Source organism: Anas platyrhynchos, chromosome 27, assembly GCF_047663525.1.
Source record: "Anas platyrhynchos isolate ZD024472 breed Pekin duck chromosome 27, IASCAAS_PekinDuck_T2T, whole genome shotgun sequence".
Taxonomy (NCBI): domain Eukaryota; kingdom Metazoa; phylum Chordata; class Aves; order Anseriformes; family Anatidae; genus Anas; species Anas platyrhynchos.
In genome coordinates this window covers 7,998,386-8,025,424 of record NC_092613.1, presented here as the reverse complement: position 1 = coordinate 8,025,424, position 27,039 = coordinate 7,998,386, and the positions used below count along the sequence as shown (strand labels likewise).

Sequence of the window (27,039 nt, the reverse complement as noted above, 5' to 3'; positions counted from 1 at the left end):
TGCAAACAATGAACTCGGTGGGTATAAAAACATAGGGAGGGAAGTTTCTTTTAAACTGATCCCACCACAAATCATGCAATAATTGAAAAAAAAAATGAAACTTCACACTGTGTCAGCTAGAATTAGTCTTGGAGTCTAAAAAGGGGAGTGGAGCCATTCCTGCTGCTGCCGGCGGCAGCGCCTGCAGAGTGCTGCAGGTGGAAGCGGCTGAGCCCCAGTGCCCACAGCTCCTCAGCCCCAGCTCGCAGCTCCCCGCACATCCCCTTCTGCACATTCGCCCCAGGATTTAGTGTAGGACCCTCTGGTCTCTAACCATGGATCAGCACAGGGCTGCTGAAATCGAGGGCACCTGTTAGCCAAAGGGGGAAACGGGGCTGTGCCTTCTCGACCGAAGGGCATGGATGGTGTGGGTGCTGGGAAGGCGTCTGCGTGGCTTTACATGCACACAAACTTCAGAATGGGAAATCTGTCTGCTTCCACCCCACCCCCAGTAAAAAGTATGCTATGTGCCAGTAACCACTGATGAAAAAAGCCAAGTTAAGCTTTAGAGAATCAAGCAGAGAACAATGCCCTGCGAGGCTAACGCAGCCACACGCCCGATGCTGCACACCAGGCGGCCCCGAAGCCACAGGCAAGGGCCAGGCAGGCACCAAGCAGACGCTGCTCAAACAGCAACCAGGAGAGGTGTGACAAGGACCACCGCTTGGACAAGTGATCAAGTGGCATCTTTCGACAGAGGAAGAAAAGAAAAACCTTTAAGGGATTATTTATAGGGCTCATAAAGATGCCTTTTGAATATCCATCAATCAAACAGTCAGTGGAAAAGTCCGCTCAGCACACAAGAGAGTCGAAGGAGTAAAGAAAATTGGATACGGCGTGCGTGTGAGATGTGCAAGCTCTCATCTGTACTCTTCAGAGATCTGCTTCGTATGTGAAGCACAGCAGGTTGGTGGATGCGATGCGAGCGGGATGGAGAAGCACTGAACGAGCAGGTGCTTGGCTCAACACCGAGGTGCCGGTTTCTTTCGCTGCCACAGGCAGGAACTGTCAGGAGTGAGTTTTAACAACTTTGCTAGGAATAACGGAAGACAGGAAATAATTTACCCAGGAAAGGGATTGCAGATATTTGGGTGCCGGCCAGAGGGTTGCAACCTGCCTTTAAATAGCAAATAAAACCAAGAAGACAATAATAGCAAAGCAGTGCATGCCTGCAGAGAGAGGAAGGGGTAATTGCAGGCTGAGCATCTGGCCTGCTAAGGGAACAGCCAGCGAGGGGGTGCACAGCCTGCTGCGGGGCTTACAAAAAGCACAGGTCAAGAGCAATGGGCTCGTGATCATCACCAACTTTACGGCTGGTTTCTCTGCATCCTCACTCCTGCAGGAATACACTGAGCATCCACACTAAACATTTGTTTCTAGGACTCCCATCTCCTGCTTTGCACTGGTTTTATCGTGGCATCCGTAAGTGCAGTAGTGTAACAGATCAGAGCAGCAGAATAAGGTCCTTCCTGGCTTCCCCAGTGTCTGGTAGGCTTTTTTGGTGTGATTTAGAAAACACAGGGCATTTTTTTGGATAAACAGAACCAAGAGGCAGAAGTTGCCTGAAATTTGGGTGAGAGGCAGCTTCATTTTTCATTTTGGACCGATCTTTGCTGGGTTCTGTCACGGGGCCACCCTGCACTCTGGCAGCCTCTGTGATCGGCTGCTCTGTGGCACATTCCAGCAAACCACTACTCGAGGCGTGTGCTTCACGTCTCCTTCTGATGTGACACAAATGTAATGACAAAGTGCTCTGCTACACCTCGCTATTTATCTTATTAAATGGTCCCAGAACAGCTCTGAGAAATGTATTTAACATGAAGACACCTATTAATTAATAAGCACATTACTCAGCAATCAATACTCCGTTGATGATATTGTTTAAATTATACATGTATGGTAAGGACATGTTCCTGCCTTCCTTGTCTGTTTTCAGGTATGTATTGAAACTGAGCAGTGCCAAATGACTTCACGCTTTTTAAAAATCGGTTAAAATTGTTTTTAAATAGACTGATGCTATGAACGTATTATATTGCATAAAATTAGCCCTGATTATAGCCAGTTTATCACTTCAGCCTCTTCACAGCCCATTGATTAACCAGATACCAGGAGCAGTATATTCTCTTTACTGCGTTTGTGTTTTATTGCAGTGATCTTGTTATCTGTTTCAAAATCCTGACCAAGGCATTCCTGGCAATTACCTCTTCTTGGTCTGCATAACACGTGCAGATAATTCGCAGACTGGTCCCCCGTTGCCACTCGTATCGCTGGAAGATACCACCAGTAACCTCAATCTGCAGATCCCTGTCCTCAGAAATGCCACCAGACAACAAACACCCACACGTGCCCTTTCCACCAGCGTGTTTTCCTTCAGAAAATCCACCAGAAGATACATGTTGCTCTTGCAATTACCTTGCAATCAGACTTTTCCTCTTTGCACACCCTGAAAAAAGGTTTCCTTGAGAGCTTTTGTGGCAGAGGCATCGGTGAGGAGGCAGGGATGAGGCTCCGGCAGTCCCATCACGGTGCTGGGTGTCCTACCAGGGCCGTGCTAGAGAGGGTGCTCTACCCTCACTGAACTCCTGCACTCTTTCAGCAGCTGGGGGTCCTGCATCAACACCTTTCTTCACTCGGCTTTGTCATGATATGGCACGATAAAACTGCAGGGAGCCCAGAGACCAAAGTGGGTCCCTGAGGAGGTGGCTGAGGTGGGCACGGGACTGTTGGGCAGCAGAAGGGACCCCACAAAGCAAGGAAATTCATTTCAGAGTACACAAAAGCTGCCCTGTATCAGCCTGTGTAGTACCTACGTCAGAATATGAGTCTGAATTTCTGGACTGAGCAACGGGCCCTGAGGGCTGCAGGTCATGATCTGTCCCTTACACAGATGTTTAAACTCTGCCATGACTGGATCAGAGTTTCTCGGTGATCTCCCACAGATTTTGACAGGAATATTTACAAATGTAAATTCCAGATTAATTTCCTATGAATGAGTTCAAGTGTTTATTTAAATTTTGCCCTTTTAGCAAAGGCTTTTGCCAGTAATCACCCTCACTGTGGTATTTTTGGAACCCGGACTTGCACAGGGACACTAGCCCGGCAAAACCACTTAAAAGCTAAAATGAGTGTTCCCAGAAGTATTCCCACAGCTCTGCAGTTACATTGCTTCTGCTCTGCAATGAGGAGTAACCTCAGGAGTTGGCTGTGAACTACCGGGGCCAAGTGAAGCTCTCGCAGTGAGAGGAAGCCAGGCAAAGCTTGCCTGGTTCCAGATGGTTCTGCATACCCCAAGCCACAAGTCTTGGGAAAGTTTTACAACATTTTGATACAAAGCAGCACGTGTTTGCCTGGGAACTGTGAGGAACTGATGGGTTTGGATCTGCCAAAATGCAAAGCAAAATCCAGTCTGTGTGAAGAAGACCAGAAGAAGGACTCACACAAACGCACAATAATTAAAACAAAACTAAACTTCCCAAGCAGTGCTGCATATGGTTGGCTGCTCCATTGCTTACAAACACAGGCAAGATTTTTTATTCCCAGTCATTCAGCCATGGGGTTAGAGCGGTCAGAGAGGAGATGCGCAGCTGAGGTCGCACATTCAGGCCTGGCACCACGGCTGTAAGCCAAATAACAGAGCTCTTACCTGGACAGCAGGAGCAGCAGCCCAAGCACACGTGGCGCTGATGATTAGTTGGTGAGCACATGTTGGTTTTACTTCATTGTCTCTAAAACATTACGGATCAAACGTTTCTGGAGGTCAGAACACGCAGTCACAGAGGATGCTGCAATACCTGTGATAAAAATAAAAACATAATGTGTTCTGATAGTTGGACTGAAAATTAGCTTTACGGTCTCCATGCATTGCCTCCTTAATGATGTGAAACATAATAGCCTCAACTGTAATAAAGATGAATCACTTTTTCATAAAATAATGAAACTCCGGTAAACACTCAAGGTTTATCACTTAATTTATCCCCAGTGCTCACACAGAGTATTTTTTTTTTGCTACCCTATTTTTAATATTCTCAGTGATTAGATTTCAATAACCTACTCCATAGCAATGTGTGCCTCATTTCCCTGGACAGACAAAATAGGCCATAACTTCCTCTCCGTTAGAGCACTAATGCTGTAATTTAGAACTTCTGTCAGGATGAAAGATCTTCCCGGGGAGTTGCGGCGGGCCCATGGCAACACTTCGGCACAGGGCTGGATAATGAAGTTTTCATTATTACATAAAGATATTTTAGGAGTGTCACAAGCCATAAATCCATTCTTCTACAACGCATCAGCACATTATTTTGTTTATTTCTCAGCCACTGGCTCCATCCTGCCCCGAATTTTTGGCTACCTGGTGAGCTCCCTTAACCTGCCATGGAGATAAATTCAGGTTTCTCTCCCCGTGGTCCTGATGCAAGGGTCTGAGCGCTGATGGGGAGGGCAGGGGCTCCCAGCCCCTCCCAGCAGACAGCCTGAGCCCTGCGACTGAATGTCACCGGGAGCAAATGCTGATGTGAATCAAGCTTGTGAGCGTCAGGAATCACAGAGAGAGGTCTGGGGCTTTTTCAGAAGGAAATTTAGTGCTGCTGAATGGGGCTGAGTTGGTTTTAGGTACAGGCAGGGTGCAAAAGCCAAGGCAGATTTGCAATAAAAAAGTTTCCCGGTACTTTAGACTCATTGAGATGAATCAGTGGCTATCAGCAGGGGAACTTGTTGCCTTCTACGAACACATAAGAAAGAAAATTATGAGCTGAAAGAAAGGCCTACTCACCTATGAGAAACTCATATTTCTGTCTGGAATATGAAAACAAACTGTAAAACCTAAGAGCACTTGAATTAATTGAAAATAAATTTCCCCTCCCAGTGTTAAGTAAATAGGAAAGTTCTTTGTGACGGCACAAATGCTGTCTGTAATGGTTTGCTAAGACTCTACTAATTTAAAAAAAAATAATCTCATTTGAAGATAGTTAATGGATTCTGCATTTCTACAAAGCATTAGGAAGGCAACATTTATCTGAACTTGGGGGCCTGTGCTGATTGCTACTCAATTAGCTGTGATTCAATTCACTGAAGAAAAATGCCCATTTCATTAGCACAAAGAAATAACCACTAGCCACAAAATAAATTCTCTCCAACTGCTCTAGCAACCGGTTTGATAGTGGTAAGCAGAGAATTTTAATGCTGCCACAGTGCTTCAGCTGCAGCCCTGATTTCACATCACCAGGCTGAAGTCTTCCTGCTCATGTTTTTCTCCCCTTCCTTGAAACAAGCTCTGTGAACACTTCCAAATCAGGGAGTTTTTACTATTCAGATCTGGATTCCAGCTCAGAAGAACATTGTACAGCATGGGGGTAAAAGTATTCAGGATTTTGTTCTGCTGCATTTTGATGATGGAGCACCCTTTGCCAAATTCAGTTGTTGCCTCCAGCAGCACGAATGAGGATTCTGGATTCTGCAGAGCAGATGCATCCTCTGCCGCTGCCAAAGCCAGTGTGGCTGCATAGGTAGCAGAGATGACACAGTTTAATTTTGTAACTTGCAAGTAGCCAAACGTGCCATGCTGGCTGCCAGAATGAAAACCCACTGGCACACTGGGACTTCAGGGCTTACAACAATCAATGGGAAAATCGTATTTTTCCACTTATGAGAATAAATAAATCCAGGCATCTGTTCTTGGGGAACAGGGACAGGTGGGTTGGATAGGACAGAACCAGATGCAACCAGACTGAACGAGAAGCTTCCTGCCTTGCTTTTTGCCGGTGCTACTGGGAGAATTCTTGGTAAGCCCTCTGGTAGCAGCTCCCCATTTGTCTGATCTCATAATACAGCTCACTCTGCTTGGGGGTCCCTGTCTTTTAGAAGCTTTGTGTTAAGTCATTTTTAACCTCATTTGCTCAGCACAGATGAAATTTTTAGTTTGCACAAATTGGTTTCAGTGGCAATGATGAGATAATGTTGAGTTTCCAGAAGAGGATCTGGATTCCTATGAAAATGGCCTTGAATTTTCACTTCAGTGTTCCCACAACAAAGCTTTAGAACCGCTCAAGGCAAAGTAAGACCAAAGGAAATGTGGCACACAGATAAGGATCCACGTTAAGATCTTGCTTTTGTCTTCCTTAAAGTGAATAAAGAAATAAGAAAAAATAGGAAAGGAAGGTGGTGCAAGGAGAGAACTTCCCCAAGGAACCGGGCGGCTTCCAGCTCTCCGGCCACTAGATGTCTGTATTGACTCAAAATCATGACCTGGCCGAAAGGAGTCACCACAGTCAGGCTAGGCCAGTGCTGGGGCTGGGCTTCGGGTTCTGGTGGTACTGGTGGTACTGGTGGTACTGGTGCTGGTGGTGCTGGCGGTACCAGTGCTGGTGCTGCTGGTGGTACTGGCGCTGCTGGTGCCACACGCTCTACTAAAAGCACTTGGTAGATAAAAGAAGTGCTCTCCATCTTCCCTGCTCTTTATCACATTGACAGGGCGCTCAAAACCTGCTCTCCCTTTTCTCTCATTACCGTATCAGTGGCATCTTTCAGGATAAAGTTCAAGCCACCCTTGCTCCCTCCTCCAGGGAGCGTTAATTAGGCTGAGGTTGTTCTCACAGCGCGCGTTCGGGTGGGTGGCTGGGCTGGAACCCCGGTGCTGTTCTTGGAAGCTCTTCTATTTATGGAAATTAACATCTTTCATTTCACTTAATTAAAGCACCCAGGAGCTATCAGGCTCATGATTTTCAGGAGATTAAAGCATGCTTTTAGAAGGTTGAGAAGGGCCAAAGCCTGCAGCTTAAATCTGAACCAACCGAGCAGTTAGTGGGAAGAGATGGCTTGAGATTCAAATCCAGGCAGCTGGGATTCGGGAGCATCGTAACTGCATTCTGAAGGCTGATTCCTACCGAGAAGTTTAAACCAGGCAAAATAATAAAGGAAACACGTTCTGGGATGTAGTTTGCTTCCAGCGTTGGCCAAGGCCATTAAGGAAAAAGACACATACAGACGACAATAACTGCATTCCACGTTTCTGATTTCCTGGGTTCCCATTCAAACATTCACCTGAGGGATGTGTTTTTCATTTCAAAAAAAAAATACTGCGATAAAATTCTCCTGACATCGCGGAGTACTACTCAACACAGTAAAAACAAAACTTGTACAGACAACCCCACTACTCGGTTACAGATTCACCCGCAGAAGACCCACTTGTATAAGGGCTACCTGCAATTTAGCAAAGGTGCATGCTGGAGGTAGTACACAGGTGAGGCCGCTCATCACAGCCTTAGCACATTCAGTCTTCATTTCACACCACAATCTAGCCCAGCATCAGGCATACATGGATATTCTGATCTTATTCCCAGCATGGCAAAACCAAAGCCACTGTTAGCACTCAGGAGACAGACAATGGTCTTTTGCCAGTGATGAGCTCAGATTCAAGCCCTAGGCCTGTGTTATGAGTGCCTGTTTCAGGCAGGCACCTAAAACCATTTAAAAATGGCAAAAAGCAGCTACACGGACTATTACCTATATGCGTGCAGCTAGTTTTACAAATATCTAAACGTGATGTATATGCATTGCAGGGAGAAGGACTCGTTTCTTTCTAATTCACCAAAACTTCATGGGTCCATAGGGCATGCATTAATGACCTGTTCATAGCTCTTTTCTACCCTTGCAAGTTGCACAGGATAACGCATTTGTCATTTTGTCATTTTCTGTGTCTATCTGAGCACACTGCTGTGACTCCTAGACTGCTGTGCTACCGGTAACAGACTCTATGTACAAGGAAAACTACATATACCTACAGAAGTTGACTTATTTTCTGTTTTTAAACTGCATTTACGAAGGATTCAGAACTGCTTTGGGCAGAAATACCACGAGAAGTGGTCCTTTCGGATGTGGCTCATCAGCAGAGGACAACACCAACACTTCACCACTTCTGCATTTCTTATCAGCGAGTGGCTGACTCTCCCCAGGGTTCCCCTGGAAAATGCCACAAGGAAATATTCAGAGGTTCCAGCTGGCCAGCGAGGTGTCAGAGCACAGAAATGAATCTGCTGAGCTAATGAAGCTTAGATCAGAACTGTGTAAATACCAGAGAAAAGAATTTGCAAACATTTGTTCAAATGAGAGCTTGGAATTAGTTTCAATAGTGCCCACGAGTCAGAACGTCTCTTGTACCCTCTCCTGGAGCACTTGCACAAATGAACCGTTGTTTAAAAGAATATTCAGACAAAGCGTCATAAAAATGCAGGCAAATACATGCTCGATTCGGAGTGGTTACGCAAATATTTCCTCCGATGACTAATGACATCAAGGACTTTTCACGCTATTTGTGAGCCCTGGGAGTCGTCTGCCTGGGAGTCTAGAATGTGCCGCGTGGAAATTAATGTGGATCAGAAAAAGGCACTGCTGTGTGCCAATTTGGGTAGAATTTATTAGTACTTGTGCTAAGATCCAATCCAGCATCTTTGCCCTGATTAGAAAGTCACTTTAATATCTCTGAAAACTATTCCTCATATCGCCCAATTCACCTAAAAGCCTCTGAATTCCTCGTCGTGCAGGAATCTGCATATCCCAAGGCTGCTGCAGGCATCTGTCTTCTGAGCACCCGTCAGTGATTTCCTGATACCGTGCCTTTAGCAATGCCAATATTCACCTAGCATTGGAGGGACCAAAGCATGATAAAAAAAAAACAGATGCCATATCTGAACAGCGTGGGACTTTCAAGGTACAAGAGGAGGTGAAAAGTGGAACTGTAGGATGTCAGCGGAGCAGCGAGATCTATGGGTGGAGAGTCTGGAGGCCCCACAGACCGCTGAGGTCGGAGATGGGAAGGAGATGCACCAGAGAAAAGTTTCTGCAGGGTTCTGGCAGTTGCCCACCCCAGATCAAGCTCCTACTAGCTCGGCTGAGCTCAATGAACCTGACACTTAGCCAAAGCCTTTGACAAGCTGGATCTTGAAGAATAAGAAAACAACGCCCTGACAACATTTGTATTTGCATAAACATTATTTAATCAGCTCTGTGCCATCTCATTTTTACAGTAGGCTGTGCCCAGACAATTTCCAAAAATGACTTTAAATGCATTTAATTCTGGTGGGAATAGTTTTCATTGTGACAGTTCCTGAAGGCAAAGTGCTCTGAGGAAAGGCTAAGCAGGGACAAGTAGCACAAACACCCTCCTGCCGTGCTGCCATTTCAGACGTGGCTTGGAGAGAGACTTGCGTTCAGACACGAGTTTAGCCTGCGTGGTTCAGTGAGCTTACCAAAGGGGCTAGCTGATAGATATTTTTAATGTGGCCACTTCTTTTCTAGGATTTTGGGACTAACAGCTCATTTCTAAGAAGCCGTTCATGAGGTGTTAAAATTACATACTGTGAATAGTGCTGGTAATGGCTCCTGAGCCAACAAATAATTCTCGTGCTTTCGCTGGGGCTTCTGCTGGTTGTGCTTCCAGACCGCTCACACGCATTTGACCTGTGACACTTTGCTTCTTTCCTTGAAAGAAGAGACCTTCCCGGCTTCCTTTGACTTGGTAGCTGGAGTGGGAAAGCTTGCTAAGAGGAACTCAAAAGTCTTTGAAGATAATTCATACATTGGTCAACAACTGTAATAACGTAGCTAAAATTATGGTGTGCTCCAAGCACTGAACATTAAAGACCTCGCATTTTATAAAACTAATAAATCAAACATGGTAAGTGTTCAACTTCTGGCTAAATCTAGATAATGGGTGCAGTTTCACTTCCCCAAATCACAGGAAAGGTTATGCACTTGAAAGAACTCTGCCTCCGAAAACCATTGAATCAGCAGCAGGTTTTGCAATGGCTGGTCAGCCTGTTGGCACGCCGGGATTCACACGAAACCCTCTGCCATGAGAAGCTGATCGGGAGCAGCCTCGTTTCCTTTCCCTCTCTTTCTTGTGTCTTGCTCCAAGTGCTTTGTTTCGTTGATACCAACAGGAGCAACTTCTGAAGCCATTGATGGCGATGTATTTTTGGAAAAGGGATTGCAGAGGTTCTCAGATCTGTAGTAAGAGGTTTTTGCTGGCTTTAACTAGGTGAGGAAATGTTCCTGCAAACACTCTAACCAGCTTACAGGTAAAAGTAAGGCTTTTAAGGAAAGAAGATGTTTACATTTTCTCGGTGTATCTTAGCCTGTTCCCATGAGGATGCGTGCACAGGCTCTCCCACCACCCTGAAACAGTCCTAAAAAAGCACTGCCAGTTAAGGCTACTTTCCAGCTTTTTTTCCTTGCAGTAGTAACAACATTACGCCCATAAACACAAGGAAGACCTGGTCCTTTTTCTTGAACCAGGGGTGAGCCGTCTGCCTAAGGCTGGCACGGCTGCAGATTTAGGTCCAAGGGTAAGCAGGGAGCTGAGCTGTGTTACTGGCAGGGCTGAGCAGCACCTCAGTGACTTCTCCACGCTTCTGATGCTGAGAAAGAGTAAAAGAGAAAATCACACAGCTCTCTGTGTTCTCATCTCCAACATCTTTCATCCTCAGCTTCTCTATCAGCATAACGGGTGCTCTGGTCGTGGTCAATTTGGGAAGTTTGTTCAGCTTTTTGTAGTCTGAGACCCTCAGCTCAGCAGCACTACAGAAGGCAGCGACAGGCACGTGAGCAACCCCAGTGCTGCCAACGAGCCCAAAGAGCACTGCAGCTCTCCTGACCTCAGCCACTGCAGCTCTCCAAACCTCCCTGCATTTGTGTACCTTCCTGCACATCCTCCTGAGGTTGTGGCTTCGCCTTGCTGAAGGCAGAAGTTCGAAACAAAGGCGAGAGGAATGGAAATTTACTTCCATTTAGCTGCGCCTGGGTTTTATGTGGAAAAGGCACCCCACCCTCCCTATCTGAGAATCGGCAGCAGCGCAGCTCCCAGTGCCTTGCTCCGGGGGAGAGCTCCTCTGTCAGGTTGATTTGTGATGCGTTTGAGTTGACAGATCGCCCTGGGCAAGGGAGGAGGTGGGTTTGCAAAGGAAGGAAGAAAGGAGATTAAACCTCAATCAAAATGTGTGGCTACCTACGCTCGGGAAGGGGAAAGGCAATGGGGGAGGGTGGCAAGAGAAAAAGCTTTTACCAAATAGGGAAAACGTGAAAAGACCTCAAGATTGGCTTCATGCAGGGTCTCTGGTTTTTCAACCCCTTCTAGCACACAGCCTCACTAGGGCTCTGCAAGATGTCAAAGGCTCTCCTCTAAATCAGAATCAAGCAGCTGAACAAAGTTTTAGCAGAGCCAGGAAGCACCAGACATCTTTATTTTAAGCGGCAGTGTACAGACTAGGCAGACCAGCAAGTGTATCTTCATTTTCAGATATACCAAGAATGTGTGGCTCCATTTGCAGCCACTAGGAACCCCTGCAAATAAGATTGGAAGTGATTCTCATGCTGTCCTCACACCTGGAGAAGGGCATCACGCTGGGTGTGTTAGAGGCACAGAGATATTCCCTATTCTAAAAAAATATATGTAGTTAACCATTGAGAATTTACCTTTTATTACTCCTCCTGGTTGAAGGGACATCTAAAAATAGTGTCTTGAATTACAATGAAATTCCAAGAAAAACCACCAGTACTTTTTCCCCTGTTGTGCCTGCAGAAAGGTGTACCGACATGACCCCAGAGCAGAGCAATCACAGCTCCTCCTTCACGGCCACACACTTGAGTAGCCTTAAATTTTGCTTATCAGACTTGTTCTGTGATTGAACCAAGTAAAAAGGCAAAGGTAGGTGTTGCTGTCAGGTGGTTAAAACGCAAACACACAGCCCTGTTCTTCCTCTCTTCATTCCTGCGTTCGCCCAGCAGTGGCATGGAAGGGCCCTGGAAAGGTTTGGGAAGCTGCTGAGTTCCCTCTTCTGTCATCAGTGCTCTCCCTCCATGGAAACAGATTACAAGCAGATGTTAATTGGGTTTGATTTTCAGAATTTCTGCACTACCTCCAATTCTCTAGGTGTGTTTCTACCTGCACAATGTTGAGACACAACTGTGCTCCTTGTCAGCTCCTCGTGAGCGGCACCTCCCCTCAATGCCACAGACACCACGGAGCGCAGCACAGCCAGCGCAGCACATCGTCAGGGATGCGGGATGTGGGACTGTGAACCCTGAAGCCAAACAAAAGAACACCTACTTTATAACCGGGAAAATCTGTCAGCCGTATGGAACCGCTTCACACTGTCTCTTCGTGCAGTTGCCAAGGGATTTCACACATAACCTATTACCAAAGACCAATAAGTATCTAGAGGAAATAAGCCTGCATTATGCAATGATGTCAATAAATTTAAGTCCCAATTTCAAAATATCAATGTTTCAGCAACTCTGTTCCTCCTCCTAACTTCACGAGCTGGGGAGACAGGATTAAGACCTATGGTTTCCATTCCATACATCCTCTATCCAACCATGGATATCTCAGGGGGTCTGGCTTACATGCACCTCTTGAATTTTTTATGCACTTACTGGAAAAAAGGCAAGGAGAGGGACTGAAATTGTCTAATGGCAACGTTGCAGATAATTATGCTTGGAATGTCCTACTGCAGTATCTCTGCTAAGTACACAGCCCTAGCTAAAGCAAAAGCATCCTGGAGGGAAAACGTGAGTTGTGGGATGAAATAATTACAGCAAAATATCATTTACCAACTCAAATTACCTGTGTTGCTTTTATTTCCCTATATTTCTATCTAATGATTTGATATTGGAAAACATGAAAACATTACAAAACTAGTGTTGTTTCCACAACGATTAATTGCATCCAGATCTTATTCTACTGCACATGTACAAGTCCAGTTATATTCAAGTTCAGTTCCTGTTGGAAATATAAATTCTGTGCTAGTCTGCAGCTTTAGTGCTTCAACCAACACTTTATGTTGCTGTCCACTGATGTCCCTCATTTCCCTAATAGATTATGCCCATAAATCATGTATTTATTACCCATCCTAGAATTCATCTCAGTAATTTAACTGTTTATATTTCTGTTTTCATATAAAATGCCAGACTTTGTAAGTGTCCTGTGTAGCAAGCACCTTTTCCAGCAGCTAAACAATCTCTGCTGGAGACATAACAGACAGTCCTGTGCTCTCGCCGTGCCTTAGCTTCTTTCCTCAGCAAGTTATTATTGGTAATTAATGTTTTATGTATTTGAACTACCAAATACGTTGACATCTATTGCTATCATCAGCCACATAAACTTGTCAAGGATCTTATTGACATTTTACAGCCATGCATTTGGTATTATCTTTATTGATCTCAAATCCATTTTCTTTGTCGCTCCCTCCAATGTTCCAAACATGCTGTCTGCTCTCTGACAAGAACGGCACAACCAAAAAGTTGCTACAGACTATTTAACTTACTCATCCTGATGCTTTCACAATCTCTGCTCATTCTTTCTGCCAGTGGGATGGAAAGAGAAGCTGAGATGACGTGTGTAAATCCTGCCCCGAGCTCTGCCTTTTCAGCATTAAACAGCAAACTAGTAATTTTACTGGAACTCTAAATTGTTTTACAACCAAGAGATTATCTTGAGGAACAGATATATGTTTTCTTCAGAAGTCTATAAAATAATGTATATTTGACTGATCATATTTACACATTCCATTAAATAGTCGAGAAATGAAAAAGTCTCTGAAAAAAAAAAAAGTTTCCTTTTCTTAAACTTGTATCAATACTTTAGCCCCACGCCCTTTATCCAAAGGCTAAGCATATAAAAGTTAAGACTGAATGAACCAAAAATGGGATTTTATAGGACAACATGAGAAGGCAACACCCCGATACACGACATGGCTGTAAGGACCCATCTCATTGTGCACTTTGAACTCGTGCTATTTGACTAGCATGAAGATGAGAATGGGGGCATGCATTGTGCAGTGTGTAACACGCACTGAAACATCACCATTGGTGCTACGACCACAATTAGTCAAGAGAAGGCCTCTTTAGTTAAATTCCCAATCACCGAAAGCTTCAGTGTGATTGCCCCAGATCAGCTCTGTAATAACTGGCAGGGGAGGCTGAAGCCTTGAGTACACAGAGGTGTTACTGCTCCGCTGGGACCAGCAGCAATTTTGCTCCTCCAGTGGGTCCAACCTTCACCTTTCAATTAAAACTCCTCCGCACAGGCATTTCAAAGACAACCAGGATTTGGTGCAGATGCTGGCAACACAAGCCTGTTTGGGGAGGGAGGAGGGAGAGGTTCGGGAGCCTCATCTGGGCACCAGGACAACTCTGCCAGCTGGTTTGTTTCTATTGATCACAGTTTCATTGGGGGCTTCTGAAAGGAGTTGTTAAGACGGGTAATGACTGCACGCTAAAGGATTACCTCTAAAGACCAAGAGAATCAATAGCAAAATCTTTCTGCTCAAAGTTGCATTGATAACTTCAGACCCTAACCACACAGCGCCATTGTTCTCTGCCTCGGCACCCAACATGTTTCTTTTTAATCGCCCGGCGAATTAAAACTTTTGAAACTGCTTAATTACTGGATTTATACTTCATGAAAGGATCAGTTGTAATTATAGGCTGTTTGGGGAAGGGGGTTTCTCCTTTAATTCTAATTGCAAATAATTGACTATAAAACTTTTTTGAGCATTATATTTAGAACAAAGATTTATCCTTTGAAGTCAATATTTGGTTTATACCTCTCTGCAAAGGGGATGCACAAGAAAATATATTTTGCTTCTGGTAATATTAACGTCTTCTTACGGTAGCCGTTGCAGCACTCGATCAAAGAGCCAGACCTTTCTGTGCAAAATAGTGCATTAAAGCAGAATGGCGAGTCCCTGCCCAGAGGGAGCACGACGCATTTACAGGGCGATGGTAATCCAGTAATAGAAGTCAAGCAAAGAAAGAAACAAAGAGGAAGTGATAAGTACTGAAGCAATCCCGACCAGTTCACAGAGGATCATTTTCCATGCCCTCATCTCCTAGTCTCCTTACCCTGTTTTTAAATGACCCGTCGCCACCAAGAATTACTTTAGGAAGGGATGAGGAAGAAGGCAGTACACATCACTGGATTTCAGTTCCCAGGGGGTAACACACCGAAGCTGGTCTCTTGGAAGAAGGAAACTTTGTACCATCATGGTATTACCTTCTTACACGGGGAGGAGATTTTCCTGGGTTAAGAACTTCCCACTCGCACACACACATCTCAAAGGGCAGCAGAACTTGAAACAAGCCATTGAAGGGTTGGAAAACACCAAGGCAGTTTGGAAACCTTGACACAAAGTATGGAAACCAGATGGTGTGAAACTAAGTCTTTCACACTCAGATCAGGTAATGCCTTTGAAATTTTGACTGAGAAAGGCACGAGGAGCTCTACAGGCTGCACACAGACATAAATTATGTGTTTATTTATGAAAGAAAGGGGCCAACTAAAGAAAATGCATACTGAAAGGAACACCTTTGCCTATTCTGTCTCAGAAAAAAGAAAAAAAACAAAAAGTAAGGTGCTTTTGTTCTGGGAGAGAATTTATGTATCTTCATTTTCTACCATTAAAGCATAAAGCTTTTAAAGGCATTTGATCATTCTGTTCAGTAAAACAGTGAAATTATTCAAGATGACTACAGAGATTTGGGCCTTGGCTTACAAATTTTTATTATTTTCTCTGTGGCCTTCAGGATGTGATTCATCTGTCTAAACGTCTGCATCTAAACTAGTCACCTTAGGCTCCCTTGGGAGATAAGAAAGAGAAATCTGCACTTGCAAGGTGTGATTCATCTCATCCCCAGGTAGGCATCTACAGCGGGTCAGAGGGGGCACACGTGGACACGTCTCTCTCGCGGCTGCCCATAGGGGCTGGGCTGACCCAGAAACCCTGCGGGTGAGGGGTGCCCACTGCAGGCACTCACAGGGGTCCGACATTCTCTGGCTTTATGTCTGTTTTAATAAGAAGGAGAATAGATGAACAAAGACAGCCTTCAAAGAAAGAAAAAGGCTTGTTAATTTACCTTTAAAAAAAAAAAATTCAGTTACCTTTCTCTTTCCTCTCCTATTTGTTTGCAGCCCTTGAAAGCTCTGGAAAATCAAGTCTTACCCCAACTACTGAATAACAAATCTTTCCTGTTCTTGGTTGTTCAAATTTGAGTAGACGGTCATCATCCTTCTAGTTTACTAGGTCTTCAATAAAAAAGCAAGTCAGGGTTTTCTGGATCTGATTCCCTCCTATATCCTAGATTAATGTATCCTAGATTAAGCTTGACAGAACTAATATTAGTTCAATTGTTCTTGGAATATCTCATCTGTAAAATGAGAGGAGAAATCAATTCAACAGAATACCTAGGGGAAGAGAACAGGAGAAAATGACTTTTTTTGTACAAGAAGGTTTTTCCATGATGAGGAAACAAGAAAAAATACGAAGACGGGGTTGTTTTGACAATCTGGTTTTGCCTGTAGGAATGCCCATTTCAGGAAGCCTGACAGTTATGATAAAAGCAAGCAGCTCTAGGAAAGAAGCAGGGGAAAAATAAATTAAAAAAAAATATACATAGCAGAGAGAAAAGAAGGCCAGTGAGAAATAATAATAATTAGAAAAATGTCACATTAAACTCTGAGAGCAGCATCAGCAGCTGCCTACACCTGGAGGGGGAATGCGGGCAGACAATCGGCAGGGCAGCGTGCCGCGTCTTGTGCGCATTCCTGCGGCCGAGGCAAGTCTGTGCAGCCCCAGGAAAATTCCACCTCCTGCCGTCCTGCCCCACGCTTCCAGCTTGGCCGCTTTGAAAAAAGAGAAGTAAAATACTCAAATGCTGCTAACATGGCCCCGGTTGTGCAGTTCATGCTTAGCTTGGTCTCTTTACAAGTGCTTGAGTAGCAGCACAGCATCGCCTGGTGTTCCCTCGAGCCAGTCCAGGACAGCGCGGTGGCTGTGTCCTGATCCCCAGCAACCTCAGCCTCCACTGATGGTCACACTGACTTCAGATATCCACTGGTAGGGGAAAAAACAATGTGCACATGCAACAGCTCGCTCAGCCTCAGTTTCACCTCTATGTGTGGATAAAGGGCCAGAGGAGACAAGCAGCATGTTGGAAATGATCAGAGAACACCAGCATTACAACTCAGGATGAGCCCTGATTTCTTATGCTCTGCCTTGCAGCCCTCTCTGCCTCTCTGCTGCGAGAAACTTTGCTTGGTCCTTGGCCACCTACTGACCTCGGTGTGGGCTTCACCTCAAAAAAATGTAATAAGCACTTTGCCGTTCTGATGCTTACTGTTGTGTGCCTGTTCCTGGGAACACAGCACAGTCACCCTCCTATGCATTGTCTATACCACAAGGAGCCCAAGCACACACAGAAGCAAATCTGACTAGCTCAGGACTCTGCTCGCTGCGGCTCAGTGGGGCCACGGCACCAACCAGGCACGCCGTCTGCTTGCAACTGCTGCAGCCCCCAGATTTCTGGAAGGTTTCTTCCAGGGACAACCCGGAGCAGAGTTTACCAGGAGAATTTGTCTTCCTGTATTCCATTGTGATCCTCAGCTTGTACAAAAAAAAAAAAAAAGCTGGAAAGAGTAGCTAGATGGAAACAGAAAGCAAAGCATGTCAGGGCTCAGCTCAGCAGATCTGTCTTTGTGCTACCTCCTTCCAGTTCTCATATGCTGCCTGCTGAGCTGACAAGAGGTGTATTGGAGCTAGATTTTTTTTCTTTTGCCTCCTGTTGTCTTCACAGAATTTCAGACTCTGCTGCCAGATGCTCACTCATGCCAGAGCAGGATGAGTAATAGTGGCTTCATTCCTAAATGAGCCCCTCTGATTCATGAGATGTGCTGGCCGTTTTCTCCAAATGCCGAGGGAATCAAAGTTTCTCATGGGCCCCCTGCAGAAAGATTAACGTGTTAGCAAAAGCCTGATTGGGAATGTGGGTAAATAATGCTGGTTTGTGTGTTTGTTCTTTGCCTGCAGTTCTTCCTCTCTAAGCAAAGCCCATCAGCATTTCCATGGATATTACATCCATTATCATAATGAGGATGAGGTAAATCTTGCTCACCATCTTCTTGCTATTTCTGCCCTGGCTGTGCTTCTGTAATCTGCACCAGATTGCATCTTCAGCAGAGCCGTGCTAGCTGCAGTCATGAGATCATGCCCAAAGTCTGAAGTTCATATGCATTGCTTTATGTGTTTTTCCAAAGAAAACATCCAGAGGAAACTCATGAAATGTCTGCTCTTTCTTATGTTGCTTCAAAACTAAAAGACTTGTAAATCATCGCTGAATGGGATGCTGTAAGCTTTTCTCCCTCTATTATGTATTATGGGGAAATTAATAAGTAATGGGATTTGCAAGATGGAATACAAGGAAACCCACAGGGTAGGTGTTAGAGAGGCATAATTTAAAAAGTCAATGAAAGGATCTTTTAAATCACAGTTAAATTATGCTGATATTCACCAAAGTCCTATGTTAAAATGCTTTTTTCATAAAATATTGAAACTCCTTTCTGCAGTGACAAATTGCGGTTCCCACAATCCAAGAGGATTGAAGGAGCAGGCAAGGAGCCTTTTTTTGCACGCAATGCACCTGCAAAGCACCACCTCATCGTGCCCCAAAGCTCCCAGCACACGGATCCTCAGGAGAGGTTCAGAGAACGAGCACGGCTTCAAGCTTCCCAGGGTCTGTCCTGTTCCTCCCACCTCCTGCTCCTAACAAACGTGGTCCCAGCATTAATTCAAACATTCAGACAACTTCCCTTCAGGCTTGTGAATCAAGTGCTAGGCCAGAAATGGGAGTTATTGTAAGCTCACCTTTAGCTGCATTGCTGCATGAGATAAACCCATTGGTTTTTACAGGGTGTGCCACGCCATCAGCACAGGCTGGTACATGAGCTTTCTCCTTTTCTCTCAGCAATGAAATTCCTTTCACTGAAGCTTCACAAGTTTTGCGCTTGGCAAACCGTTTTATCAATTTGGTAGATAAGGCAATGGAAGCGACGGGAATTTAAGGGGGTCGGGACAGCAGTATTGAACACTAGCTTTTTGATCGGTGGAAATGGATGCAATAGCTGGCTCTAATGACAAATATACGAGGGGAAAACTCTGTCAGCTGAATGAGTGTTTCAACAGAGAAAATACAAATGCGTCTTCTTATCACCCATGGGCTCAGAACCCCATTGGGCTTGGTTTTCTTCTCATTTACATCAGGATATTGCTCCTACAGCAGGGTCTGCAGATTGCATAGATTATGTTGAATTCAGGGAAATAATGCCAGTTTGCACCCTCTAAGAATCTGCCCTGCTGATATGAAAGGTAATTTGCCACCAGTGTGAACAAGGACAGACTGAAAACCCCTCTTACATTAAATCACATAATATCTTCTATCTGCTAAATGAAGTCTTGTAGAAAATGGTTCAGCAGTGAAACCCTACCTTAGATCACATCATTTTAATGCCTTTTTTTTTTTTCTCCTGTTAAAGCTTGTAAAAAGCAATCTCTGTCTTGTGAAGAATTGTTTTGCATTTTGGAACCTTAGGGAATTAGATGGGGCTAAGTAATTATGAGGAAACTTCCATGAGTTGAATAGAAATGGGCTAAATGGGCAGAAAGCTATACAATGCATTAAGATAAGGAAGCTAAAATTCGGGAAATGACTAAAAAAGATAGTTTAACCTTTCTGCCTGTTTTGAATTGATTTGAATATATATTTTAAAGGCTGTTTAAAACTGTCTGATCAAAAGTACCAAGACACCTTTGCATATCTGGACTGACTTTGACCCAAAGGGGAAGAAATCTGCCTCAGTTCAGACCTTTTCAAATACATATAGATATATTTTCTATTTTGACCTTAATTTGAATTTCACATTCATCTCTAACAAAATTCCAACATCTCCATTGTTGGCCAAATCTACTGAAAAACTCATGGGAATGAGAGGATGGGAATTAATGTTTAGATAAGAACTAAAATTTGGAAAGAAATTTTGGCTTCAGGTGCAGGGCTGAGTAGAAGCAACGTATTTATAAAACAAGTGAAAATGAGAGTTACACAGATCCATCAGAAGTCAAACCTGGCAGGGTGTGAGCTCGCTGCTAACAGGCTCAGACCCGCGTCCGATGGTAACGCCAAAAAGGGCACGGTGTGGAAGTTCCTATAACGAAAACAAGAGAAGACTGTGTGCCATCTAACTCGTACACACGGGGTAGTGCAGCAAGTTTGCAGGGGTTAATAATTACAGAGGTAGAAAAGGAGAGCCCCACCAATGACTTCGGATACCCCTACCTCCTGCAAGCGCTGGGAGATGAGAGAAATCGCACTAAAATTTTATGAACACAACTATTTGAAAAGTCATCACCTACAGATATAAAGAGAGTTGCCTTCAGCAGTTCACACAAGCATTTATTACTACTTGTCACATCTTTTTTAATAAAAAAGAAAGGTTTTTTACTTCCATTTGAAGAGAGAGTGAAGCTGTGCCTTCAGGCAAGCCGCACAGAGGAATGTCCAGCCCCACATCAAAATGCTGCAGTGACTTTTACTGTCACCCTGCTGCTTCTCAGAGGAGATGGGGGCTGCCTGAGACCTGACCACGAGGTTACACCATCGCCAAGGCAGACCCCAGTGTGGGCAGTGGGTGAATGGGAAGCAGGAGGCGAGGGGGCCCGGACCGTATCTGAAACACCGCCGTGTTTTAGAGAGCCCTGTGCTGGTGGTGGTTTATCACAACTGCTCCCTGTATTAAAGAGAGGGGATCACCTGCACAAGCTCCTCCCCGGCCTCAGCCCTGCCTGCTGGCAGCATCGGGTCGGTGCTGCAATTCTTTGTGTAAGTGCACAACGGGACGAGGAGGTGGTCTGGGGAGAGGTTCCCAGACAGATCCAGAAATCACTGTGAGAGAAATAACATGGAAGAAAGGAATTAATTTTTTTTTTAAAGTGCTATTTTTCCACTTTGCATTGTCCCAGGTGATTCATGAGCTGTGTGGTGCATCCAGCTACAGCCTTGGGGGAGGACCAGTGACCCCTGGCAGGTTGGGGAACTGCCCGCAGGCAGGGACCCCCAGGCTGCCCGCCCCTCGCTGCCTTTTCAGCCTCCTCCTCTTCAGGGTTCTGAAGATGCAGCTGAAATAAAATTCCTTTACTGGAGGGCACAAGAAAGCTCACAAGGATTTAATTTTAAGGCAAGTTATTTGTAAAGAGAGATCATCTGTTACTGAGGGTGAAATGCCAGGGGCAGAGCATAAAATGGCAGCAGAGATTTTAATTCTTTAAGTTCCACAGTTTTCATTTCTTTCCGCATGGAATATTTATGAAGGAATGTGGCGTTAGCAGCTGCATCTCCCTACTTTCTTCTTAGCATTGCTGTAGCATTTCTAAATCATTACCCTCATGTTAAAAATATAACCTGGAAAAAAAAAAATGGCCCGAACTTCCTCCCCCCAAAATCTCGTCTTATCTAACGCTTCCCCTCGCTCTCCACTTGGCCAACTGGCATCGTACTCGCAAGACTCAGATAAAGTAACTACACCGATCTTAAGCAAGTGAACTCGGGTGTGGATTTGAAACTAAGCAGGGATTTCTGAGCTCGGGAACAGCGGCACTGACGCTGCAGAGCCCCGTGGGGAGCTGAGCCCGGTGCTGGCAGCGGGAGCTGCTCGGACCCAGCCCACCCTGCATCCCCCTGGTAACTGCAGCCTGTAACGGGGGAAATGTTAATAAGGTCCTTGGGGGCAAAGTAATTCCTTGATTGGATAAGAATTAACTATTTTTTGCTGTAATTAACCTGAGCGCATGTTCCGTCAGTACAGAGGACAGCAAGGTGAGGTGATGCTTCTTGCGTGCTTCCCTTTGGTCATCACTCACACGCGGCGTCACCTCACGTCTTGCACTTATTAACACACACCAATACTAATTTTAGAGAATTTCAAAACTGTTAGAATGTTAATTCTCTTACTTTCTACAAATAATGTCTTTCCAGAAGAAACAGACATCCCTTGCCTCAGCTCTCTTTACAATTCAAGACAGATTTTTGGCCTTGCAGTGTTCCCGTTCCCGCATCAAACGCTGGTGTTTACCACTTGATTTTTACAGTCCAACAGAGAACAAATTTACTCGGCGACTGCATGACAAGTGAGGCTGAAATTTAGGAGCTTTACGACGCATTTTTACTGGGTGATTCCACTTTTATCACACTGGCATTTTCCTAAGACGCTGCTACAATTACCCATTGTTCCTTCCTCGGTTTTCTCCGGGACAAATCCCGGTGAATTAGCAACTTTATATTCCCCTTGTCACCCAGCGAGACGTGCCGCATACCTCGGAGACGTAAATTTACAGCGCCATCAGCAGCATCTCAAAAACATAGAAAGGAGGAGGCTCCTGGGGAGCAGAAGCAGGCCCCATGTTTGTGTGATTGCTGCACGAGGTGGGACATGGAAGCCTCAGCCTGCCTGAATTTTGAGGCGCACAGCACGTGGCATGGCTGTAGGGAATGTTCCAGTTCGGAGAGCTGTGTGGCTGCTTTTCATTGAGTTTTCTAACGCCCAAGACAAGTACCTGTGCCACGATCACCGAGGGGGCCGTGGCATTTTGCAGTCCCCACGCAGCACTTGCCAGCAGCTCCTGCGGGTGGTATCAGGCTGGATTGGCTTTGGATCCTGCAGGTTTAAGCCCCGGTGACAGGTGTCAACTTGATTAGAGGGGCTGGATGTGCCTGTGTGCTTAAAGGGGTTTAGAATTAAAACTGTAAAAAAAAAAAAACATCGGCCAGGAGAAAGGCTTTTATTAGGGTTAGCTCTTCTCTTATGTGTGTGCGCACCTGATCCGGGGGTAGGAGGAGCTGGCTGTTGTTTTAAGTCTCTCTTTTCTTTTGTGCTGTGTCTGGGCAGGACCCATATGTCTGGAATGCGCCTTAAAACAGCCTTATCTCCACAACTGATCATTACATGGCAGGTGGTGGAGCCTACTTTATTTTCTCATTTCTCTTCTTTTTCTTCTCCTCCCTCTAACTTCCCCCTCCACCCCAGGGTAGGAATTTCTGAACCCCAACCAGTAAACGTCTCATGGCTCACGCACCTGGAATCCAATCCTCTCCATCACTGCTCAGCCACAGAAGAAGAAAAACAGTGGGAGGAAGCACATGAAAAGCCACGAGAGAAAGAGCACAGCCTATTCCAAAAGACGAATGCCCACAGTACTTCAAACTTTCACAGAAATATGAAAACGCACGTTAACTTTGTTAACTTCTCTTCCTATTTACTTGTCCAGGTCCATTAAAAAAAAGCTTTTGCCTTCTAAAAATGAGCAGAGGCCTCAGTGCCACCACAGCAGTGGTGGCAACAGCTGAGATGGTCCAGCAGCGACCCGCAGCCAGTGCTCAGACGAGGATTTACTCCTCAGTTCCTCCACCAAGCATCCTTCAGAGAGCTGCTCACACCTCGGGGGCATTGCTCCTGGTGGCAGCACGTCCTGTCCTGCCTCCACCCCATGCCGAGTCCTACAGAGGATGACGCTTGAATGAATGAGGAGGGAGTGCTGCAAAGCCTCGACCACAGCCTGAATATTAAGAACTGTCCTGCTGTAAGACCTAGGAGCAGGGTGAGCATTTAATGCAATATCCCCCAGTACGACAGCTCATTGTTAACTGTACCTTCCCTTCCCTTAATTAACCGTGAAAATGATGCCATGATTCGTCATAAGCCACTGCCAAATTTGCCAGAGGGGGCTGATAAAGCAAAAGAAAACCTGCTGAAATCAGGCAGGTATTTGGGGTTATTTTCTGCTTTAAACTTTGCTTGCTGCACACTTGGAGAGAGATGAGCCCTGTGTAAGGACAGGCCATGGCCCCAGCCCCGTGCAGCAGCGCCTGCCTTGAACTGCGCAGCTCCCGGCGTGGATTTCGGCAGCGCGGGGCTGTTGGAACTTGTGCCACGGGAATGAACAGAGCAGCCCGAGGATTAGAGGTATGCAAAACGGCTGCAACTGTATCGCCTTTCCTCTGCCATCCCGGAAAACATAGCCCACAGTTATGCTTTCTGGGCTGGAAAACCCCACAAACCACAGCACACGAGTAGCAGCGGGAGCTGGAGGTTTGGGCTTAATTAAAAGAAATTTTATCACTCCCCGAGTGCTGTGGGCTCGAGGAGCAGGGGCACACACAGCCCATGCCTGCAGCGCTTCCAGCACCCCCAGCCCAAGCCCTGGGAGCATGGTTTGACCATCGACTGCAAACGGGATGGGACTGTGCTGAAGGAAGGGGGGCAATGATGCTCTCAGACCTTGCGTCCACTTTTTGCAGCAGAATGGCATCAGCCTTGGTACTCTCAGTAAGGTTTGAAGCAAATCGTGTCTAATCTATGGGGACAAGAAATTAAAAATCTGCGCAAATCCTCCCAGTGTGTCCCACTTGTCTCATTGCCTCAAAGAGCTGGAAGAAGGCAGGCCAGGGTGATGGGGGCAAACACCCAAACCCAGGTAAAACTCAACAGCATTAGGGTCTGGGGCTGCGTTACCTGCACTACCTCGCTTGGCACACAGGGAAAAGGAAAGAGAAGCAGCTTCTGGAGTGACCGACACCCAGACAGCACCTGGCAGTGCCAGCATTTGTCCTTGTTGGCCTGAAGAAGTGACTAAAGCCACCCCCTGTGCACAGGACCTACCAGAAGGACAATCCCTGCCAGGGGACGACTGCTCAGAAACCAAGAGCGCGGCTCTGGGAAGGAAAGCTCTGAGAAACACGTGTGCCCAAGCCCACCTATTTTTTATTTGTATTGCATTTTGTGATCTCCTAAAGCTAGAGTCCACTTGGGCCACATTTCCTGCTATTCTGCACATATTTCCCATCAATTCAGTTTCACCCATCCAGGGTAGGGTCACTGTTTGTCAGGCACCCCCCGATGTCCCAGCCCGGGGAGCTCAGTGAAAACCTGTCCTAGACACGTGGGTGCCCTGCTGTAAATGCAGAGCACCCATCCAGAGCACCCAGAACAGAAACCTGCTGTTTCCAAAGCCTCCTGAACCCCTGGGGTTTCGCTGCCGTGCTCACTCACTTCTGAAAAAAACCTGGCTCAAAGTTTCCTCAGCTCGGTGTTTGAAGTAATCCCAGGAACAGATGGATCGATACAACAAGCTAAACATAGAGAGGAATTCGGTTTTGTTCAATTCTTTAACCTTGGAGTAATTTAGAGGCAGGAAATCTGCATAAATTATTTGAATAAAATTAATACTCAGCAAATCCCTGGAATTTAACCTTTGTCTTTTTTTCTGGGGCTAGAGACAGTCTGCTTACTGCTGTGCGAAGGAGCAGGACGGGCAATCTGAGCTTAACCCGAGTTGTTTCCAGTACAGCCTTGATAATATCAAAAGGTCTCACAAATTTTAGTATCACTGGACTGATTTTGTAATAAAATCAGACAAAATCCCACAAACATTCCTGGAAAATATTTTAAGAACATATTTAATGGCTTAAAAAAAAAAAAAATCAGTCAAAAATGGGTTTTCCTTTTCAAACGTTCTTTGCTGTAATTTTTTGAAGGAACAGAAGGAGTGAATTACATTTCCAGCTATGAAAGCTGGTTGAGTTGCAGCCATGGACGTGTCAGTGATGCTGCAAGCACTGCTGACCTTGCCCGGATGATCGCTGGGTTTATCACGTTCCCTTTATCTCACAGTTCTTTCCACCAGAGGCTCTTAAAATGTTTCTTATGGTATTTATACCACGGTGCCTTCATCCACCAGCACACCCAGGAGCTGCCCAGGCCCACAGAACCACACCTCCCAACGGGTTGGAGCAGCAAACGAAGGAGCTGGGATTTCCCGTGACTGCAGAGGCAGCTTGCAGTTACCCGCAGTGGGATGCAGTTTGGTCCCTGCTTTTGGAACTGGAATTTCCCCCAAATACCCCTGGTGTTCCCGGAGAGCACAGGGGCTCCTGGAGAACACGTTAATGCACAGGCTGCATGCTGGGATCTGGATTTCAGGGCACCACTTGGTTTGGCGACCAAGGGCCTGGGGGCAGCAAAGACGTTAAAGACAAAACAAAGCCCAGCAGAGTTTCTGCAGGGTGCTGGCATTCTCCCAGCTGAGACACCCCCCCAAGGCTGCATCCCACGGGTGAGGATAAAGCACCGTGGGTGCTGCAGAGCACTGCAACGAGTGGGGAGATACCAGCTGTAGTGCAACAGCTAAACGGGGACGCTGTCCTACCCAAGGGCTCAGCTCCACTTGTGCTGCAGGGCTTGTGCACTTGTGCTGCAGATGAAAGAATTCTAAACAAGGTAAAAATAAAAATAAAAGCTAGATATCCGGACTTCATCTAGCCAGCAGCTGCACCTACCTGTGCATGTATTTCTGTGCACAATGCCAGTGGCCACAGGAGTGTTTCTTTCCCTCCCACACCGTACAGTACCTTGTCCTTATTTCCTTTATGAGCACTTAGCCCCAAGGCATTAATTGTTTACGGTGGGGCTGAACCTCAGCTCTCACAACGCCTTTAACTGCACTGAAACTTGGGGACCTGGCCTGTAGGCTCCCAAACCTGTACCTCTCTTCTTTCCCATATTACACATTCAGGAATAAAATCTATTCCTCACATCTAAGTGCACGCAGCCACGCGTCCACTTACACTGGACATCCATTTCAACCCATCAGTGGTAGCAAAATTATGTTTGTGTTGCATGTACAGAGTCTTCAGGGGTTCTTACTTAGCTTTATTGTTACAGTGAAAATGCAGAAGGGAAATTCAAATCAGGGAAATGCAATAATCTCCGAGCCTGCTGTTCATCAGCGCATCACCCGTTAAAGAGCAGAGTCCTTTATTAAAAAGGACACGTCTTATTAAAAAGATATGAAACAAAAGTGATTTTTAATTTTATTGGGGAGACAGAGTCATTGCTAGAGACAGCCCGTGGCTACGTGCGATGATCAAGTCAAGAGGGAGGGCAGTGAAGCACTAACACAAATATGAAGCTAATAACTTTTTTACTCTTAGGGAAAGTGCCGTTCAATTTCTGATGCTCCAGGCATGTGCAGCTTGAGTGGAAATTTAGAGAAATTACATCCACCTGCTTCCATTTCTTACATCCAGGGCCAGATCTTCAGCCAGCGTAAATCAGTTTATCTCCATGCAGCC

The 27,039-nt window shown here is 45.6% G+C and overlaps 1 protein-coding gene across 5 annotated transcripts in view; it reads right to left on the bottom strand.

Moving 5' to 3' along the window:
* PLXNA2 (plexin A2) overlaps positions 1-27,039 on the bottom strand; it is a 412,814-nt gene that overhangs the window by 355,404 nt on the left and 30,371 nt on the right. For all 5 annotated transcript variants that reach the window (XM_072028626.1, XM_072028627.1, XM_072028625.1 and 2 more), the window contains exon 3: positions 3,683-3,830. The gene's annotated coding sequence lies outside the window, so the exon portion shown is untranslated. The remainder of the gene's footprint in view (positions 1-3,682; positions 3,831-27,039) is intronic.